This window comes from Galeopterus variegatus, unplaced genomic scaffold, assembly GCF_000696425.1.
Source record: "Galeopterus variegatus unplaced genomic scaffold, G_variegatus-3.0.2 Scaffold4957, whole genome shotgun sequence".
Lineage (NCBI taxonomy): Eukaryota > Metazoa > Chordata > Mammalia > Dermoptera > Cynocephalidae > Galeopterus > Galeopterus variegatus.
Genome location: NW_007731068.1, coordinates 2,773 through 12,088, shown reverse-complemented (window position 1 = coordinate 12,088; position 9,316 = coordinate 2,773).

Sequence of the window (9,316 nt, the reverse complement as noted above, 5' to 3'; positions counted from 1 at the left end):
TTTAGAGAGCTAAAAACCTGATGACCAGAAATAAGTTATTTTCTCTCTCTGAGTTTCTCTAGGCAAGCTTGAGAAACAAAAAGCTGATCCACAAGTTACAGTTGGCTATGTCTCTGTGAAAAATGTCTATCTGTGCATAGAGTTCAGCAAATTTTAAAGCAGAAGCCTCATAGAGAAAAATAGGTGGTGTGGATTAAAAGTTTTAAAATCAGACTGCTATGAGAAATGCTTTCAGAATTATTCACATATATTTTTGTCTGGGTTGACTAATCAAGGAGGATTGCATTTGTCTTTGCTAGAAGATTTTAAGTTTAAAGTTGTGAACCCAGACTAAAATAAAAAGATCCTTCTGTGTGAAATTCTTAGGCAAATGAGGCCAATTTAACATTGATAAGAAAAGAAACAAGAATGTAGGAGAAGAGGAAATATGAAGGAAGCTATGGAGATGATAATGTGGTTGTGGTTAGAAGGTTGAAATGAGAAAAAAAAAAAAAAAGAAAAACAAACAAATTTTTCTGTGAGAAAACACTTAGTGAAGTAAATTTTTGTCCTGGAGCCAAATGACTCTATTTAGTAGGGAGGAAGTATAGGACAAAAACAGAAAGCCTAAGTCATAATAATGATTTCTGAAGGGTAAATTTATAAAAGAAATTAGAAAAATTGTCTAAAATTAAATGTGATTTATGTATAAGTTTTTCTATGAATTGGGAATTAACATCAAAAGTACTCTGATAGCAAGGCTAGAGTTTGCTCTCCTTTGATGCATGAAACAGGGTTCCTGGAAGCACTGAAGTGCACTTAATAGAAAATTGCGAAAGTTGAAAAAAAAACCCTTGTTGCTAAGTGGCATAGGAAACATATTCCATGTTTCATTGAGACAATTTCTTGTGCACCGTGCGTTTGAAATCTTCTGTCACTTTATTTTTACTTTACAGTGGTTTGTGATCCTATTTAACTGTTTCAAACATTTGTTCTTTGGCAAACTTCCCAAAACCAAATTCTGAAAATTCAGTCTTTTCACATGGAGTAAATTTGAAAGGTTCCACGGGCCCTGGAACTTCTCAAAGGATATATATAAAAGAGAGGTATTAAAACCAATTGGCTTATTTGATAGATTAAACTATATGGGAAGCATTGCCAAAACAAGAAGTAATGTTTCACCTTCTTTGTGTTATACTGAGATGTTATTAATATGTGTCCCTAAATTATATAATGTTCCCAGAAAACTGCTGTGTCTAGGTATAAATGCTATCAGTCATAATTTTGGTGACTTGAAATTGTTGTACAGCACAAAAATAACCAAAATTTCTTGTCATGGTAATTTTATCACTTGTTGCCCATAGTCAGTGAAAATGAAAAGAATTCTTAAGCACAGGTTTAAAATAACTTTAAGATGTGTGGACAAAGTAAATGTTTTTCAGAACTTTAATAAGAAACTGATGGGTCTGTGAAACTGCTAGTCAAGGTCAAGCAAAGCAAAAAGTAATTACAGGAAGTTAAGTGACTGGTGAGCAGAATATTTTGTAACTTTTATTTTTGATTGTTTATGTAAATGTCCTTTCCAGATTTAAGGAAACGCCTTCTCTCTTAAGCTATCTATAACTTGTAGCAGTTTGGCAAAGCATACTTTATGAACAGAGATGGAAGCATTTGTTTTTTCCCTATTTGATTTCTCCAAAAGTTGAAAACTTTTTGTGAATATCTTTGTGATTTTTATGGCAATGTGGTTGTTTGCATAGGTTTGGTAAGAATTTTTTCTCTCATTATAACAGGATACGATTGGAAACATTGGTTATCAAGTGGTATGTCTCTTCTAAGTTCCTGACCCCACTTCATGTTGTCCTAATTTGGCCTAAATGCTGTTTCATCTTTACCCCCAATATGGGATATAAATTCCTGGGAATAAGCTTTCCCAGCTCCAAGGGATCAATGTACCTCAGAATAAGTCTTCTCAGCACTGAGGGACCAGTACAAAGAAATGGCCTTGTCAATCAGAAAATTGATCTTCAATGCTTTCTGGATGAATACATTGATTTAAAAGGGGGTAATGATGTCTTCTGTACACAAAGAGTTCTCTAAAAGTATTCACCATCTTTATCGGGGGCTCATGACTTGGATGAGACAACCTGTTCCTAAGCAAAAAGATTCATGTAAGTTCTTGAGATTGTTGATATATCAATTAATGTATAGCATGTTAACTCTAAGCATTGACAGTAAGCAATTGTTGGATTGAGCAGGACAGAAGCCATGTTGGAGACTAAAACCACAAGGGCTCTAAGAAAATGTTAAAAAAGGGTACAGTTATTTATTTTCCTTAGTATACATTTGTCTGAGTTCCCTCTTTCCTACAGCAAGATGCTACTATTTACATGAATGTGGAGTTGTTTTCTAGCCAGCATGAAGCTGCAGACTGGCAGACCCTGGGAAGCCAAGGAAGACATCAGTAAAGCTATGGTGATTCTACCCCTCCATCAGGACCCCGAGGTTACAAAAAGGATGAGAGCAGAGACCAAGTGGAATCTTGGCAAGACTATGCAACAGAGTCGAGCAGTTCAGGCTCAGGCTCTGATTAGGGCATTAGCTTTCCTGCTCCAAGTTCTAAGAGAGTGACTGTCATCCAAAAACCATCATGGTGCTTTACGTAGGTCTTGATCAAACTAAGTAAGGAGAACCTCTGTTTCTTTTTTTTTTTTTTTTGGCTTTTGTCTTTTTTTTCCATATCCGGCAACGGATCGCAACCCTCAGTGTTGCCCCCGCACCGGACCGGGGAACGGCAACGGGACCGCAACCCTCGGCGTTGCTCCCGCGCCTCGCTCAGCCAGTGAGCAGGAACCGGTCTGCATGTGGGATCTGAACCCTCGGGCGGGAGCACCGCCGCGCTTCCCAAGCGGCGCACTATCCAGTGTGCCACTGGGCCAGCCCAGAACCTCTGTTTCTTAACTGGATTGCTGAGTTCAAATTAAGGCTCATTAATGTACAGAAGGATACAAACACTTGCACTTCTACACACCTGAGCCTTCCCTGGGGCCGCTTGACTGTCTAGCTAGTTTTACTCCCAGGGACAGGTAGGGATAACTGCCCCATCTCAGAAGGAAGCAGCTACAGAAGATTGACAGGACCAACTCCCTTCTGCACCCCAAAAATTTTGAGGGAGAAAAACTCTCACGGGGGAATTGAGGCAGAAATAGTATAGTGACATGCCCCAGGGAAGCTATTCTGAAATATTCAGGCTGGATCAGCACTACCACCTTCTTGCTGGCCAGTTCATGGACTCATAATGCACTGGCAAAAGCTACACCACACAACCAATCAGCATGCCACACTGTCACACCTGTGTACAAGGAGGATTGAAGGTGCAGGTGACCACCATTATGACCTTTCATCTGTAATGAAGCGGACATTGTTAAGGGAAGCAGTTCCTGTGCATGACAAGATGCTGATACTACCACATTAGGCCTTAATTACCTTAGATTCTCCTCCACAGAGGAATATTCCTTCCCCTAGTGAGAATAGAGAGACACCCCTGTCTCAGGATTATATATAAACCCTCTCCTTGGAAATATACAGGGGCAGTTCTCATTTTCTTTCCAAGGCCACCTACATGCACACATTGGTGCATATTCTCTCTGCACAATAAAGCCCTATAATTGGTATGTTTGTCACTTTCTTTCCTTTTGTTCTCATTGAGTGAGCTCACTGGGCTGTGAACTTCGATTGGCCCCAAGTAAAGTTCTCCTTACTTGGTGTGATCAAGAACCTACATAAGCCATCCAGTAAGGGGAACACCTGGGTTCTTCCAACCTTAAAGACAATCACCTACCCAGAGTTCCCCTGAGGGGAAAATTGGATTTATAGTGTTATTATCTTAAACATCTAGGAGATTAAAAGATTGTTTGGTTAGTAAGTCTAGGTAACGTGTATTCTTGCATTATACATAATGCTTGCAGGTCTAGAGACATTTTCATTTTTATTTTAACAACAATTTTAAAACTAGCCTTATTTGCCAAAGATTATTTCAGATCACATGAACTAAAAGGCTTTTCAAGTTGTTTGTATTTTTCTGAGAGAATACTTGATTTATTTATGCACCTTTTCCCTTAAACATTTTCAATTTAGCCTCTGTTTCTTAACTGGATTGCTGAGTACAGAAAAGGGCTCATTAATGTACAGGAGCAACAAAGCATTTTCTATGCCTGGTCTCAGCATAGATAGCTCTGAGCAAGAAGCAAACCTGCTCAATCTGAGGACATAACTGATTTTACAGGGCCCAATACTTGGCATCAACCCACCCAGTCCTCTTACAAGGGTCTTGACCCCACCACAGGACAGAATTCAAGGGCATAGTCACAGTAGAAAGTGAGAAAAGGTTTAATGTAACAGATAAGACACACAGTTTCTACAGAGAGAGAATGTGGCATAACTCCAGAGACTGAGCAGTGCTGACATCAAATTTAACACAAAAGTAATTTCAGTACAGACATCAAGACATTATAACACAAAAGTAAGGAAAACATACTTAAAGTTCAGTAGAAAGTGCAGTCTGCCTCAAGAGAATGAGCAGCTGCTTGCTGAAAGGAAGTTTGGTATAAAGTAAAGTATACACACCTCAGCCAGCCAAGTGCATGTTGCCTCCAGGAAAGTGAGCAACAATCCCACCTTTGGCTGGGATTCAGGTTTCATGGTTTCTCTATCTAATAAATATTCAATTAAGGGAGTTGTACTCAGTTATATGCACCAGGCATATTCAAGAATATTCTGTGATCTCTGTTGAGCATGCTCAGTCACTGGATTTGCATAAACCAGTACCTTGTGGTCTCATTTTCACTGGGTTGGTGCTAAAAATAGGTCTAACTGGCAACAGTAACTTTCCTCCATTGGAAAGCTGAGAGGAGGGGGCCTGAGATGTCAGGGAGTGGCTGGAAACCCAGAGGCATGTCCTGAAATGAACCCCAGGAAACTTCACACTTCCTATATCATAACTGTTACAGTCATTTCAATCAAACATTATTTTTTGTTCTTCTTTTGCTTTTGGGGTGGGTAGCAAGAAAAAAAAAAGATTAGCAGATTACATTTTAAAAGCAATTTCTCACTTAGGGTTTTCATTTGTCTTTTGTAAAGAGTCATTTAAAAGAGTCAATTAAAATGTTTTGAAATATCCATAAAAGCTTCTGCACATTAATAGGTATCCTGAGGTGGGCATAATTTGGGTTCTCTATTTTTTTTTTTCTTCTTATTTTTAAAATTCTATTTATTTATTTATTCATTTATTTATCAAAACATTCTTGATTGTACAGAGCTGTGGGGTACCGCAATTTAATTTATCCATAATCAACATACATACTTATGTGGTACAGTATGATATTTCAATACATGTATACAGTGTTTAATGATCAAATCAGTGTTGTAGAAAAATAAAAAACTTATTCCTTCTATCTAGCTGTATTTTTCATTTGGTGAGCATTCTCTTCCTATCTGCCCTACCCTTCCCAACCTCTAGTAACCACCATTCTACTCTCTACTTCTGCAAGATCACATTCTTAGCTTCCAGATGTGAGTGAGAACATGCAGTATTTCTCTTTCTGTGCCTGGCTTATTTCACTTAACATAATGTCCTCCAAAATTAAAAATTTCTGCCATGAGTGAGAGGATATTATCCTTTTTTTTTTTTTTACAGCTGAATAGTATTCCACTGTGTATATATATATACACAAGGTTTTTTTCTCTTTCTTTCTTTTATCTCCCCCACCCTCCTAACACATTATAATGGGGAGAAGCTTCAATATGAGTGTTTGGGGGACATTCAAACTATAGCAATTTCTTTACCAATAGAAAGAGGAAAACCATTCAATAATTTTATGAACATGCCTAAATGCTCATTCTATTGATAAACAGCCTGGGAAAATGTAGAAAGCTAGCGGTTACTGAATCTGGCATGGCACACTCCTTCTAAGAGAATAAATCTCCAGAGACTTGCTGCAGCCTTCTAGTGGGAATTGTGCAGCAAAAAGACCCGCAATTACAAAGGTCTAAATTCCTCCCTGAGTAAAGGAAGGGAGGAAGGAAGGAAGGAATCCACTTCCCTCACACTTCAGAATTTGCAAAATAAATTTTTTCTCAAGCTATTCAGACATTTCAAAACTCGATTGTGTCTTAGAGCCAAACTCATATGTAGTTTTATGTGAAAAACATGAGTCATTTATGGGACAAAAATGACTCCTGTGCCAAAATAATTTTGGCATTGAAAGGGGCCAGGGTTCTTTCATTGTTATTTTTTTGTCCTTCATTATTTTTTAAAGTTTGTTTTCATTTATCAATATACAATGTAGGTGATTTTCATGTCCCTTTGCCAATTCCACCTCCCCTCCCATCAACATCATATCTGTTCACTTGTCTTGACAAGTTCAAGGCATTGTTGTGATTGTTATGTCTTCTTTCTCCCCACACTACTGTTTATTTGTCTGTATATTTATTTATTTTTAGCTTCCACAAATTAGTGCGAATATGTGGTATTTTTCTTTTGGTGCCTGACTTATTTGACTTAATATAATTTTCTCTAAGTCCATCCATGTTGCTGTGAATGGTAATATTTCATTCTTTTTTAGAGCAGAGTAGTATTCCATAGTGTAGATATGCCACATTTTCCTAATCCTCTCATCTGATGATGGACATTTGGGCTGGTTCCAACTCTTGGCTATTGTACATAGTTCTGCAATAAACATGGGAGTACAGATATCTCTTTGACATTTGGATTTCCTTTCCTTTGGATATAAGCCCTATAGCAGGATTGCTGAATCATATGGTAGTTCAACGTGTAGTTTTGTGAGAACCTTTTTACTGTTTCCATAATAATTATATTAATTTATACCTTTAGTAATAGTGTATGAGTTCCCTTTTCTTTGCATCTTTGTCAGCATTTGTTATTTTCTATCTTTTTGATAATAGCCATTATAGCTGGAGTGCAGTGGTATCCCATTGTTGTTTTGATCTGCACTTCCTTATGGATCTGCATTCCCTTGATGATTAGTGATGTTGAGAATTTTTTTCTATGCCTGTTGGTCTTCTGCGTATCTTCTTTTGAGTGATATCTATTCATCTCATTTTCCCATTTTTAAATCAGATTATTATTTGAGTTGTTTGAGTTCCTTTTATATTGTTGACATTAATCCCTTGACAGATAATTAATTTACAGATATTTTCTTCCATTCCCCAAATTGTCTCTTCACTTTGTTGATTTTTGCCTTTGGGAGCCCTAATTTTATAAATGCACTTCTTAAAATGCAGTGTTGTTTATCTGGAATATGGTGCATGTGGCCATCACATTTCTAAATTATTGTAAAAGAAAATATAACTTTAACACACGCAATTTGCTTTTGTAAAAATGCTTGCTAAAAATGGGAAAACATAACTAATGAAATTTTAAGTAAAGCAGCTTCTAAGAGGCTATTAAGCAGCATCTAAGGGGCTACAGAGGGGTCAGGCGGCGCCAGGCACACTAAATTCCAGGAATGGAATGACCACCTCCCGGTTCCAGGAACTGACCAGCTACTTATCTAGAGGGTACCTGGCCTGACCCCAGGGAAGATAAATGATTGAGAAATGCGCTGTTCCTTATCGGGGTACCAGCTCGCTAAAGCCTACCCATAAATCTAAAGGCACCTCAGATATCCAACAGCTCATCCTGTCACATAAGTCTGTCTAAAAAACTGTATAAAGAGTGCTTGTGTTAAGAGCTCAGGGCTGCTTCTGTCCTGAAGATGAAGCGACCCCAGCATGCTGGAATAAACTCCTCTTGCTTGATTGCAATGGTCTCTATCTCGTGGTCTTTGTGAAGTGAGCCATTCTGACGTGTGGGATTTGTATGCGGTGCACAGATCTTACATTATCTCTAATAAGATTTTGCCATATTTGTAAGTAATTACAGCTTCTGTGTCCTAATATATGTATAAAAGGAAGTGTACTTAGAAGGTGGAGTATTCAGTTTTGTAGAAGTTAAGGATTTCATATTTACATTGAATCTAGGGTCTGTCAGATCCTGGACAAAAGCCTAACAGGGAAAGATGACAGGGATGGTCCATGTAATGCTTTCACAGTGTACCTCATTACATGAACATTTTTATCAGGCTGGTGGGCATAACCCCATTCTGCATTCTGCATAAGTACCTGAAAAGTTCCCACAAATCAAAGCTGTGTTTTTGGAGCTGAGATCCCTGATGAAATTATCCAATTATTACCCACTACATAAACATGCAAGAAATGATCAAAAATGATATAATCCAAATCCATGTGAATTCTGAAAGCCAGAGTTCATGCCCCTACTGCAACCTCTGTCAGTTACCATTAAAAGTACAGCTCTTGCCATCAACTCATCAGCCACTGCAAACCCTGAAAGGTCACATGCTCTGTTATAGCACTCACTCACACTTGGTGCCCACTCCAAATTCATACACTCTCTCACAGCACAAACTAACCTTGGCTTTGACACTCAAAAAGATAGACAGGCTCATTACAAAAAGAGCATAGTACAACTATAGAGGAACTTACTTAGAAGGCTTAGGGCTTTGTAAGGGAGACAGGGACTTTTAAAGTTGTTGATGCACCTCTAATGCATTACTAAGGGGTTTTGGAAACCAAAAGCAGTATTTTTCAGGTTACTTTGTTAGTTGCCAGAATGGTCAAAAGACAAACATACAAGTTTAGTTATTAATTTAATTGGCTTTTATTCATAATTGAGGACACATACTCTGGCAGCTGTTTTGCTGGGAGAATTGTGGCTATGGTGAGTCCATGTGAGAGAGGATCTGAACTGGGAGATCAGAGGGCACAGATAGCAGGGATTGTGAGAGCCATGTGAGGAAGAATCAGCAGGTCTTTGTGAGTGATTGGAGAGGAGGGTTTGGTGAGGAGGAGCCTGAAGATGGCTCTGAGCTGTGTCAAGTTTGAGCTTTTGGATGGATCAAATGTCATTTACCTTGAGGTAAGGATGAGAATTAGGTTGGTTACGGCATGAGAGGCTGAGCTCAGTCTTTGATGTGTTTAGATAAGATGCATGTGGGCCATCCAGGTGGAACTACTAAATGGGCTGTCACTTTAACATTCATTATAAACCATAAAAAGAACAATGTAAGTGTAAAGTTCTATTGAGATCTTCATGTCCATGGGTCAGAAGGGGCAGTGAGACCAGGGGGGTAAAGATGAAGGATGAATTCAAAAGCTGGGATACAAGGTCAAGAAATCTCCTTGGCTGGCTCCCTATAGCTGTAAGACCAGCCTAAAAGCACGAATCTTAACTTGATGGGAAGGCTCATCTCGCAAAGAC